Source organism: Chrysemys picta, chromosome 3 (assembly GCF_011386835.1).
Source record: "Chrysemys picta bellii isolate R12L10 chromosome 3, ASM1138683v2, whole genome shotgun sequence".
NCBI classification, from domain to species: Eukaryota; Metazoa; Chordata; order Testudines; family Emydidae; genus Chrysemys; species Chrysemys picta.
Genome location: NC_088793.1, coordinates 51503129 through 51516516, shown reverse-complemented (window position 1 = coordinate 51516516; position 13388 = coordinate 51503129).

The window sequence follows — 13388 nt, the reverse complement described above, 5'->3', positions numbered from 1 at the left end:
CTTCTAGTGAAAAAGTTTTTCCTAATATCCAACCTAAACCTCCCCCACTGCAACTTGAGACCATTACTCCTTGTTCTGTCATCTGGTACCACTGAGAACAGTCTAGCTCCATCCTCTTTGGAACCCCCTTTCAGGTAGTTGAAAGCAGCTATCAAATCCCTCCTCATTCTTCTCTTCTGCAGACTAAACAATCCCAGTTCCCTCAGCCTCTCCTCATAAGTCGTGTGCTCCAGCCCCCTAATCATTTTTGTTGCCCTCCGCTGGACTCTTTCCAATTTTTCCACATCCTTCTTGTAGTGTGGGGCCCAAAACTGGACACAGTACTCCAGATGAGGCCTCACCAATGTCGAATAGAGGGGAATGATCACGTCCCTCGATCTGCTGGCAATGCCCCTACTTATACAGCCCAAAATGTCATTAGCCTTCTTGGCAACAAGGGCACACTGACTCATATCCAGCTTCTCGTCCACTGTAACCCCTAGATCCTTTTCTGCAGAACTGCTTCCTAGCCATTCAGTCCCTAGTCTGTAACAGTGAATGGGATTCTTCCATCCTAAGTGCAGGACTCTGCACTTGTCCTTGTTGAACCTCATCAGGTTTCTTTTGGCCCAATCCTCTAATTTGCCTAGGTCCCTCTGTATCCTATCCCTACCTTCCAGCATATCTACCACTCCTCCCAGTTTAGTGTCCACCCTATGATTAGCTGAGTAGTTTATAGATATCACTTCTGTTTGCATGTAGCTAGATATCAACAAGGTAATTTCTGAAAATACAAGGACATACACCAACTTTTGGTGCTCATCTGATCTCTTTTTTTAAAAAAAATATTTTTCCAAATGTTTGGTAATATCACACTAATTTTTTCCACAAGATTCCAAGCTTTTATTTTTAGACAAACCCATCTTTTGCAATATGACATGAATCATGATATGAGTAACATTTGTATACTGTTGTTTATAATAAGTTTATAAGGTCTGCAGAGTTCACAAGCATGATTAAACTACAAATTATGGTCCAGATCCTGCAATCTCTCTGCATAGTCATTGGAACTTCTGCAAAGCAGGTCCCAGAAAGACTGCAAGGTAGGGCCCCATATATGGAACTGACATTTAAAGTTAGAAGTACATAGACACTGAACAAAATGTAATGTATATAACATTCATATTTGTATGCATAAAAGTGACAGAATAATCTGAGATATGTCATTAACAGAGAGAGAGAGGAATGAAAGTATCCAGAATAAAATACTTTCCTCCTTTACATAAAATCTTAATAATTTTAAAAGGGGATATTATTACATTTCATCATTTTAAAAGTAATCTGAAATAACAAATCATTTTCCTTCTTAGTTCAGATTTATACTACTTAGTCATTTGCTCATCTCTACTATGCTATAAAGCGGATGGCTATTTGGAAAATTGATATAGGGGGAGAAAAAGAAATAGTGATGATTTAAGTATTTCTGTTATACACTGTATTCCCACTCCATGGATATGATACATTTCTACAGTTCCATTAGTCAAGGTCAGGCAACATATACTTTGTTATAGTAAGTTACATCAAGGGGGTCTTTTTTAATGGCCTCAAATTTTTGTTTGGGGGAAAAAGTAGCAATCATGGTCTCTGTCAGAAATACAGAAAAAAAATGGGATTCCCATGAGCCACTCTGAAACCTACATATTACTGACAGCAAGATTATTGCAGGTGGTTTAATATGTTCATTTTTATACACAGAAACAAAAGTGTCTGCTTGTCACACAAAGGTCACTTGACTAAAGAAGGTTTTGGCTAAAGGGCCCTTCATTTCCTATTCGAATCTGCGGTAACATGGATATATCTCATTTTGACACTTTAATTAGAAATGTATTCTTAAGAACACATCAACATTATCGCTTCCATTTTGTGATAAATGAGCAAGTAAAGGTGTAGTGCCAGATTTGTACATGTATTTAGGCACCTAAAGATGCAGATACGTGCCCAATGAAGTTTTCAAAAACCCACCTGAAATCAATGGGAGTTAGGCACATAGACACTTTTGAAAATCTCACTGGGTGTCTACCTTTAAAATTCTGGCCCGGTTATGATAATTGGTCCTGCAAATTTACCCTAATTGTGAACACAAACATGAGAAGTGTGTGAAAGTTCATAAAATGTCTCAAAAACGTATATTACAAATGTTGATGGGAAAAGTTGCAAAAAGGAGGAGACAAAGACCAAATTAATATAAAAAGGGTTTTATGGATATTACTCAAGGACTGTGTTACGATTATGACTGGCAAACAAGAGAAGTACAGGACCAGAAATTGATAAACCAAACTTTGGTGTTTCAGAAATTAGGCCTATTGGTAGATAAAATAATGAGAAGATGGACTCTTCTTCTCAACATTCCCTTATTGGGTTCTTTAAAAGAAAACTTTGGGGAAAAATTACCAGAAGCAGCAGGTGTCTGCCAACAATCGTTGCTGCATGCTTTATCATCATGGCTATCACTCCCACCATCTCCTAGGACCTTCAACCTTCTTTGTCCTAATCCAGAGAGATATTTTCACCAAATGAGGCCAGAGAGAGGAACCCAGATGATGCCAGCACCTCCACCAGCTCTAGCTAAATCCCGGAATCCACCTGATATGTGAGATTTTGTCTCCTCCCCCTTCACCTGTGTGACCTTTTCTTTCCCTAACTTATTTTTCCCTCTCTCTCTCCTTTTGCCTTCTGCTTAATAAAAGTTACACTTAGTTAGCAGATACTTTATATTTTGTAACACTGCAGTGAGTCTGTGACCAGAGAGAAAACTAAAATCAGTGCCCTAAAGATCCTGGATGCTGGTATAAGCTGGCCAGGTCTCAGAGTTGCTGATAAGCTGGGCTTGTGTTTTTCCAGCAGTGAGGTTGCAAATGAAAGTCAACAATAGAGTCAACATAAGCTACATTTTCTATCTTTGCTTTTCTTTTTCTCTCCCCTTTTGAGTGTTTGCTTTCTTGGGAAATGTGATTGGACTTTCACAACAGCAATAACTACAGCTCCAGCCCATGTTGGCTAAGTTCTTCTGTTTTCACCAAAGGGACAGTGTAAGCAGAGTCTGAATGAGCTTTCCCATGACATCTAGTGATGAGCTGTGGAAAATAACTTCAGGAGCTGATCTCGTTTGCATGGGAACACCCACCCTGCCTAGGTGCTCAGCATGATGGGATTGCTTGCCCAAATGGTCACTTTTGGCTGGTGTGGGATCCCCAGTCTCCTTGTTATTGGGGCAGGAGTAATAAACCAGTGTTTCTCAAACTGGGGCTGCCGCTTGTGTAGGGAAAGCCCCTGGTGGGCTGGGCTGGTTTGTTTACCTGCCCCGTCCGCAGGTCCGGCCGATAGCGGCTCCCACTGGCCGCGGTTCACCGCTCCAGGCCAATGGGAGCTGCTGGAAGCGGCGGCCAGTATGTCCCTCGGCCCGCGCCACTTCCAGCAGCCCCCATTGGCCTGGAGCGGCGAACTGTGGCCAGTGGGAGCCGCGATCTGCCGGACCTGCTGACGGGGCAGGTAAACAAACTGGCCCAGCCCGCCAGGGGCTTTCCCTACACAAGCGGCGGCCCCAGTTTGAGAAACACTGTAATAAACCTAAACCTCCCTTGCTTCATTTTAAGCCCATTGCTTCTTGTTCTATCCTCAGAGGTTAAAGAGAACATTTTTCTCTCTTCTCCTTGTAATAACCTTTTATGTACTTGAAAACTGTTATCATGTCCTTCCTCAGTTTTCTCTTCTCTTCTCCAGACTAAACAAACCCAATTTTTTCAATCTTCCCTCATAGGTCATGTTTTCTAGACCTTTAATCACTATTGTTGCTCCTCTCTGCACTTTCTCCAATTTGTCCACATCTTTCCTGAAATTTGGCATCCAGAACTGGACACAATACTCCAGTTGAGGCCTAATGAGTGTGAAGTAGAGCAGAAGAATTACTTCTCATGTCTGGCTTACAACACTCCTGCTACTACATGATGAGGCATTAGGACAATTAACAGAAATATCCAATGCACAAGACCTGGTAGCAAAGGGGGATTTAGCCAGACATCTGTTTGAAAAGTAATATGGAAAAACACAATTTTTCCAATATTTTCTTGGATTATGTTGAGGACATTTTGGAAGTGGAAGAACAGCTATTTTATGGGTTCAGCCACTTTAGACTTGATTCTGACCAACAGGGAGGAATTGGTAGAGAATCTGAAGGTGGAAGGCAATTTGGCCAAAAGTGACAGTGAAATCATATATTTAATTATTTTAAAGAAAGGAAGAATTAAGAACAGCAGAATAAGGACAATGGACATCAAAAAATCAGACTTCAACAAACTAAAAGAACTGGTAGGTAAGGTCCCATGGGAAAAAAATCCAAGGGGGAAAAAAAGGGGTTCAGGAGAGATGGTAGTTTCTCAAGGAGACAGTTTTCAGTTGTGCCTTTAATATTATCCTGATGCAAAAGAAAGATAGGAAGAATAGTAAGAGGCCAATCTGGCGCTCTTTAATGACCTATAAAATGACCTACAAAATGCATAGGCAACAAAGGCAGCTGCGTAGGGCATCTGAAAATTTGGGGCACCACTGGGTCTTAGCGTCCACCCTCCTGATTTCCTTTCCCTGTTCTGACCCTTCCTGCAGGCTCCAACAGCTGGCTGCTGCAGCCTGGTGAGTCTTCCTTGGGAGGGAATCTAGTAGTTAAAAGTGAAAAAGCTTCCAGTCTGCCAGACCTATTAGCACAACATTGAAACCTGTTAAAGAGCCATTCAAGGGGTAATGAAGCCATTTAACAGGCATTTGCCAAACCCCAGGTATATATTGAAAGGTTTCAGAGTGGTAGCCTGTTAGTCTGTATCAGCAAAAACAATGAGGAATCCTTGTGGCACCTTAGAGACTAACACATTTATTTGGACATAAGCTTTCATGGGCTAGAACCCACTTCATCAGATGCCCACGAAAGCTTATGCCCAAATAAATGTGTTAGTCTCTAAGGTGCCACAAGGACTCCTCGTTGTTTTTGCAGGTATATACTGGCTGTTTCTGAATTTACTGACAAACAGTGAACTGAGGGGTGAAAACATTATTTACTCATAACATGTCAGTCTACAAGACCTTAGTTTAAAATTTGCTTTAAAAATATTTCATTAGTGGGTTGGTGAAGATTATATAATCACATCTCTAAAAAATCCTTGCATAGATTTTTAGACTTTTAGATGCACAATCATTTTTAGCCTTAAATGCTTGGCTCTTCAGACATATATCGTTTTTTAAGTAAATCCTTCAAAAGACCACTCTTATCTAAAATACACAAATTAATTACTATAGTAAAAAAAAAAAAAAAACTTGCTTCCAAATCTTCCTGTCCTTTCTGTCCATCCCTTTCTCACCCCCTCGCCTTCCACACCCCATTGAAGAGAGCCCTTAAAGGGACAACAGCCCTTCCCTTCCAGATAGTTGGACAAAGAGTTTCCCTTTCTTTACTTCTGACTATCTGATGAACTAGTTTTAAGAGAACCCTCCAGCAAAATCAGTACCTTAGTAAGATATAAAATCCTTTGTTATACCTAAAATCTTTGGAAACGTATTTTTAAAAGTTGGTGAAATTTCATAAATATGTCTATTGTTATGGAGATCACACAAAGTAAATTAGTGTTCCTTTTTTGTAAAAGCAATGAACATTGTTATGAACACACCAAACTTCTGTGACTGATTAATTTAAAATAATGTCCTTGTTTCAGTGTGTTAAATCTGTAGTAATCTGGAATGATTACTTTAGGAAGGCTTAAGAGTACATTTAAAATATAAATTCAGCTTAGAAATACTGATTAAGAAAATGTAAAACAGAGAAGAGATGCATCATGTATTCCATTATATTTAATGTTGTATTCAGCACGACAGCTGACTCACCCTTACTACAAAGTTTTTGCAAATAAATCTCTGACAAACTTCAGGGCATATCAAAAAACCTGTGACTGACATTTTTTATTTCCGAGTTTAGTGCTTTTAATTAGGTACCTTCTTCATGTCCATTCTGCGTGACGGAGAGGGTATGGGGGTCTCTGCGGGGAACTGTGACTCTCCGCCACCATGAGGCAGGCCGGGCATCTCATTATCCTTTGCTGTCTCGTCCCTCCTCCCCCTCCCCCATTGGGCTGTGAGCTCGAGCTGCCATCGGGCATAGGGGCACCAGTTTAATACTGTGTAGGGCCCCATAAATCCTAAGGATGGTCCTGAGTGGAAACATGGACAAATTGCTAAGGAGGAGTGCAAAAGAATACCACAAGCACATAGGTTCCTTATATACATTAGGAACAAAAGAAAGATGAAGAAAAGCATAGGTCTTTTACTGAGCAGGAAAGGAGAGCTAATAATGGCATCAAGAAAGCCGAGGTGTTTAATGACTATTATGGGTCAGAGTCGTCACTAAAAAAGGATAATGGTGATCTGATACTCAACATAATTACTATTAACAACAGGGAAGGAATGCAAGCCAAAATAGGGAAAGAACAGGTTAAGAATATTTAGATAAGTTAGATCTATTCAAGTCAGCTGGGCCTGATTAAATTCACCCTAAGGGGTTACTGTCCTAGTGGATGGGGTGAAGCAGTAGACATTATATGTCTGGATTTTAGTAAGGCTTTGCACATAGTTCCACATGACATTGTCATAAGCAAACTAAGGGAATGTGGTCTAGATGAAATTACTATAATGTGGATGCACAATTGGTTCAAAGACTATACTCAAAGAGTATTTATAAATGGTTCACTGTGTAACTGGGAGGGTATATCTAGTAGGGTTCTGCAGGAGTGAGTTCCTGGTCCAGTACTATTCAATATTTTCATTAATGACTTGTATAATGGAGTGGAGAGTATGCTTATATAATTTGCAGATGACAGCAAGCTGGGAGGGGTTGCAAGCAATTTGGTGGACAGGATTACAATTCAAAACAACCTTGACAAATTGGTCTGAGTTCAACAAGATGAAATTCAATAAAGATAAGGAAGGAGACATCAAATACACAACTACAAAATGGGGACTTACTGGTTAGGTGGCAGTATTTTAAAAAGGATCTGGGGGTCATAGTGGATCACAAATTGAATATGAGTCAACAATGTGATGCAGTTACAAAAAAGGCTAATATTCTGCGGTATGCTAACAGGTGTGTTGTATGTAAGACATGGGAGGTAGTTGTCCCCCTCTACTCAGCATTTCTGAGGCCTCAGCTGGAGTACCAAGTCCAATTCTGGGCCCCACACTTTTGGAAAAATGTGGATAATTTGGAGAGAGTCCAGAAGAGAGCAACAAAAAAAGATAAAAGGTTTAACAAACCTGACCTTTATGGAAAGGTTAAAAAACTGGTCCTGTATAGTCTTGAGAAAAGAAAACAGGGGGAAGGGGACCTGATAACAGATTTAAAATATGGTGACGACTGTTCTCCATGTCCATTGAAGGAAGGACAGTGAGTAATGGGTTTAGTCTGCGGAGATAGAGATTTAGGTATTAGATATTAGAAAAATCTTTCTAATGATAATGGTAGTTAAACTCTAGAATAAGTTTCCAAAGGAAGTTGTGGAATTCCCATCATTAGAGGTTGTTAAGAATAGTTTGGACAAACACCAATCAGATTTTTGGGCTTCCTGAGGTCCCTTCCAGCCCTACATTTCTATAATTCTATGGTATGAAGGTCTGAGGGGAAATATTTGCCAACAACTGCTAGGTGTGTCATCCATTACTTTCATTAGAATCTTCTGCAGCACTGGGGGAAAAGATTAAAAAATTGTGGATCTGTCCAGAGAACTGAGACTGAACAATTCATTAAACAATGTGACTGGCAATCTATCATGTGCAATGCATGAGACAGCCCAGCAGAGATGGAGACTTGCTCTGTCTCCAGGCAGCATGTGGATAATCCACAAAAGAGGCTGGAATGCATAGCATGCAAGAAAATCTTTCTGGTAAGAAGGATTATAGTTTGGGGCATAGTTGTGCGATGGCCCTTAATTCCTGCCACAGGCCTGGTATCTGTTGAACTGGCAGGTGGGGTTGTATAAAAGTGTATAAACAAATTCAGCAAACATTAATAATAAAGCTTCATTGCTTTGTTGTAGGTATTATGGCACAAAAGATTAACACCTCCTGAGTCTACAGAGCAAAAATACATGAGATAAGATGTAACCCGAGAGACAAAACACATTTCAGAACTAGTGAGTTGCTATTAGACTGTGATGAAATATGGGTATGGATATAGCTAGTATTCTGCTACCTGCCTTTATGTATAAAGTTTATACCACAGGGATTTTGGAAAGATGAATGACAAGAATGTCTGAAGAAAATGTAACTTATTTACATTTGTCCTGGGTTTGCCTCGGCAGCTGCTGTCTGTTGCTTCAGCAGCTTGGTTTCATGTACGTGACAGGCTGTCAGATATTGAGTTTATTTCTTAGGGATTTTTATTTGTTTGTTCTTTCATTTGTGGCTTATCATTTTAAGGAGAGGAGTACTTATATTTCTTTGCCAGAAGTTATTGTAACAGGGTAGCTGGTCCATTAAATGGAGCTGGGCTCAGCGCTCCTGTTCCAATCCAGGTGTTCACAGTTCCTTCAATAAAGAGGGTGGGGCAGCAGCTGGGAGGCTATAAAAGGTCAGGCAGGAGATGTTAATTATCAGAGCTAGAGGGTGGTTCCTGGCAGAAGGTTGAAGTCAGGAGAGAAGAAAGACGGGTTTGCTGGGTGGCTGGCTGGCAGCCTCAAGCCAGAGAGTGAGGGCTGAAGGTGGCAGTGGGAGGTACCTGCTGGTGCTAAGCTGAAGAGCCAGAGCCAAGGCCCAGAAACGGCTGAAGGAAGGGGACCAGCAGAAGGGCTTATGCGTTGATGTCTCCTTGCTGGAGAGTTAGACCCTTGAGTGATGCTCCCACCAGAAAGACTGTGGGAGTTCCTGCTTGGAAGAGTGGGGTTGCACCCCAGAAGCATGGGTGGCACACATAAGAGCTTGGGGGAAGGCTAAGCCTCCCCCAAAAAAGGCTGGCCATGCAGGGGGCAAATGTATAAAGTTTATACCACAGGGATTTTGGAAAGATGAATGGCCCGCCGCCTTTGGAGCACTGAACAAAGCTCCCTACAAGTGTATGGGGGCCACCGGCGCCTGGACCGTGGCTGTGCCCCGAGGTCCCGCCCCTGCTCAGGTTATCAAGAGGGAAACTAAAGTGACGGCCCACTTGCAGGGTTGCCCTGAGGCCATGAGAGGGTGCCTGGGAGGAGGACACTTGTTTACTGTTGTCATTTAAGGGTGGATTTGTTTGTTTAGGACAAAAGTCTGTCATAAGGTAACAAAATGCTTGGACATCTCTGCTCCTCTTTTTCCCAAGCTACTGCCTTTTGTGGAGGGTTTCTGCCACCATGGACCTCTCTGTAGTACTATAAGGGGAATGTTATTGCTACCTAGTCTCTAAACTCTAGGTTTCACAGCTACTAGGCATCTGGCTGTGAAGTGCCAACAAACATGCTCCCTCTGACTGCTGAAAAGTTGAAACGTTGAAAAAAGATGAAAACTGCCTCTGTTCTTCCTTCGCACCTTGGCTGCTCCTAAAGTGGTAGAAATGTGCCTAGGTGTATGGATTTTCCAGACACTGATTATAACAGTCTTTTTAGTGTTATCCATGGATTGCAGGAGTGAGGAGGAAAGTGAGATTTTTTGGGGGGGAGGAGGGGGGAGAGGGTGGAGTGGGAGGGAATGCTTTGGTATACAGACCCACTTGTTGCGTCTTATTATCTGACATTAGCACACCCTAGATTGGCATATTTTATATACCTATAGTATAAGTGTATGTACTGTACCATAACTGTGTCCATTGATCAGTCATTACACTGTGTCTAATGTGCAGATGCTGGCTGGTGGTGATGGCCTGTGACATGCAGGAGGTCAGACTAGATGATCTGGTGGTCCTTTTTGGCCTGGCATTCTATGGCATGCTCAGTATATTGACCTCAGTATATTGACTAATGAAGATGCACCTGGCATTATGCTGCTCCACTTTCTAAAAGGTTTAGTTTTTAATTAAATGGTTCATTATTAGACAGCAAAGTTCACACAGGCATATAGTGGTTACAAAAAAAAAATCCCTATATAAAACTGTCTGAGCTAGATCCTCAGCTGCTGTGAAGCGGTGTACATCCATTGAAGCCAATACGGCTATAGTGATCTATACCAGATCAGGTTCTGATCCTCTAATATTTAACCTCTATAGATTTAGTTCTTAAATACACAATTTTAGCTACCTGTTTCTGGTTATTTTTTTTTAATTATTCCTCTGCTGCCCCTCACCCCCACAGAGCTGCTGTAATAATGATGCCACTTCATGTAACATGGGTAGGGGCTGGGAAGAATCTTTTTCTTATCTCACTAAGAGAGTCCTGCTTTCAACCTAGACCGCCCCCAGCTCATGCTTGTCATCTTGCTTTTTCTCCTGCTCCTCAATTCTGGTTCCCTTCCCTTCCCCATCTGTATCTCTTTGGCAAGCTGCCTGTGTCCTAGCCTCAAACTCTGGTGCTCACACCCCTCTACTGCTTCTGGGCTCTGTGATATGTCTGCACAGAAGCAGCAATGCAAAGAAGAAATCATTAAGTACTTGTTTAGCTATTTAGAGAAGAGCTACTCTAAAGCAAAGTTACATTTTTAATAACCCCCAATGGGAATTGGTCTTCATTGCTGTTGGTCCTAGTTACATCAGTATCAGAGATTGTTAATCATTGCTGGTGATGCAGGGCCGGCTCTAGGTACCAGCAAAACAAGCTGGTGCTTGGGGCGGCACATTTTTAGGGGCAGCATTCTGGCGCGGGCCATGCCGCCCATAAAAATGTGCCCCGGCCACGCTAACTCACCTCTGCTGCTGCCGCTAGCGTGCCGCTGCTCGCCCTCCCTCCAAGGCTCTCAAACCCGGGAGGGAGGAGGAGATCCCGAGCGGGGGCGGCGCGCGAAACAGCTGATTCCCGTGCCACGGCCGCTTGGGATCTCCCCCTCCCTCCCGGGTTTGAGAGCCTGGGAGAGAAGGGGAGCAGCGGCACGCGAATCAGCTGTTTCGCGCGCCGCGGCTGCTCAGGATCGCCCCCTCCCTCCCAGGTTTGAGAGCCTGGGAGGGAAGGGGAGCAGCGGCGTGCGAATCAGCTGTTTCGCGCGCCGCGGCCGCTCGGGATCTCCCCTCCCTCCCAGGTTTGAGAGCCTGAGAGGGAGGGGGATACCCCGAGTGGCCGCGGCGCATGCGCTGCTTCTCCCTCTCCCTCCCTCCTGCCTAGGCTTGAGAGCCTGGGGGGAGGAGGCAGGGCTGGGGATTTGGGGAAGGGGCGGAGTTGAGGTGGGGCCGGGGGTGGGGTAAGAAAAAAAAAAAACGGGAGGAGGGCACCCAAAATTGTTTTTGCTTCGGGCGGCAAAAATCCTAGAGCTGGCCCAGTGGTGATGGAGTGGCAGTATCAATGAAAGACATTAGTTACCATTCTTGAGTAAAGGTATGGACAGGGTAGTAGCCAACCCCCTCCAGCAATACCTGACTTCAACCAGTTTCCTAGACTATCTAGGAGTCGATTTCAGTGGGATTTAGGCACCTACATATCCTTGAGGACTTGTGCCTCACTCCCTCCTAGACTTTAGACATGAATGTGGCAGAGCGATGACCCTGAGTGCTCTACTGTGAGATTTCCTTATAGTCCCAGGCAAAAGACAAACATCCATGCTAATACTACCTGTTCTACGAGCTGCCTTTAACAAAGCTTTAGCAAAGCTTTTGATACGGTGTCCCACAGTATTCTTGCCGCCAAGTTAAAGAAGTATGGGCTGAATGAATGGACTGTAAGGTGGATAGAAAGCTGGCTAGATTGTCGGGCTCAACGGGTAGTGATCAATGGCTCCATGTCTAGTTGGCAGCCGGTTTCAAGCGGAGTGCCCCAAGGGTCGGTCCTGGGGCCGGTTTTGTTTAATATCTTTATTAATGATCTGGAGGATGGTGTGGACTGCACTCTCAGCAAGTTTGCAGATGACACTAAACTAGGAGGCGTGGTAGATACACTAGAGGGTAGGGATCGGATACAGAGGGACCTAGACAAATTAGAAGATTGGGCCGAAAAAAACCTGATGAGGTTCAACAAGGACAAGTGCAGAGTCCTGCACTTAGGACGGAAGAATCCCATGCACTGCTACAGACTAGGGACCGAATGGCTAGGAAGCAGTTCTGCAGAAAAGGACCTAGGGGTCACAGTGGACGAAAAGCTGGATATGAGTCAACAGTGTGCTCTTGTTGCCAAGAAGGCTAACGGCATTTTGGGCTGTATAAGTAGGGGCATTGCCAGCAGATCGAGGGACGTGATCGTTCCCCTTTATTCGACATTGGTGAGGCCTCATCTGGAATACTGTGTCCAGTTTTGGGCCCCACACTACAAGAAGGATGTGGAAAAATTGGAAAGAGTCCAGCGGAGGGCAACAAAAATGATTAGGGGTCTGGAGCACATGACTTATGAGGAGAGGCTGAGGGAACTGGGATTGTTTAGTCTCCAGAAGAGAAGAATGAGGGGGGATTTGATAGCAGCCTTCAACTACCTGAAGGGGGGTTCCAAAGATGATGGAGCTCGGCTGTTCTCAGTGGTGGCAGACGACAGAACAAGGAGCAATAGTCTCAAGTTGCAGTGGGGGAGGTCCAGGTTGGATATCAGGAAAAACTATTTCACTAGGAGGGTGGTGAAACACTGGAATGCGTTAGCTAGGGAGGTGGTGGAGTCTCCTTCCTTGGAGGTTTTTAAGGCCGGCTTGACAAAGCCCTGGCTGGGATGATTTAGCTGGGAATTGGTCCTGCTTTGAGCAGGGGGTTGGACTAGATGACCTCTTGAGGTCCCTTCCAACTCTGATATTCTATGATTCTATGATTCTATGATAAGTCACCCAAAATGACTGAACTGCCGGCCCATCTATGTGGCTTGGCAGGGGTCAATGGAGCTGCATTAGTTTATCTTCATATTTGATTTAGACAAATCCCAGAGGATTTGCTCCTCTCTGACAGCATGTAGCAAAGGGTGCCACCTTAACACACACACACCCCTTGGCTAGATATGGCACTACAGCTCCTTTTTGTCTCATTTCCCCCCCCCTATCCTTCAGCCTCCTCCAGCTATTGGAGTGCCCTGATCCTCCAGCCAGACCACTCTCTAGAGTCCAGCCTCTTCCGGAGCTACAGTCCTACTGTAACATATATAGAAAACAAACCTTCAGCCTAGCCAGGCTGCGCAGGCCAGCTCTTCTTCACAGGCACATCATCCAAGGCTCCTGTGCCTTCAACAACTCCACTGTCCGGGGGCTGGCACATGCCTCCCCTCATTCAGGGGTTCAGGCTACAGCTCATCAAGTTTCCTGCC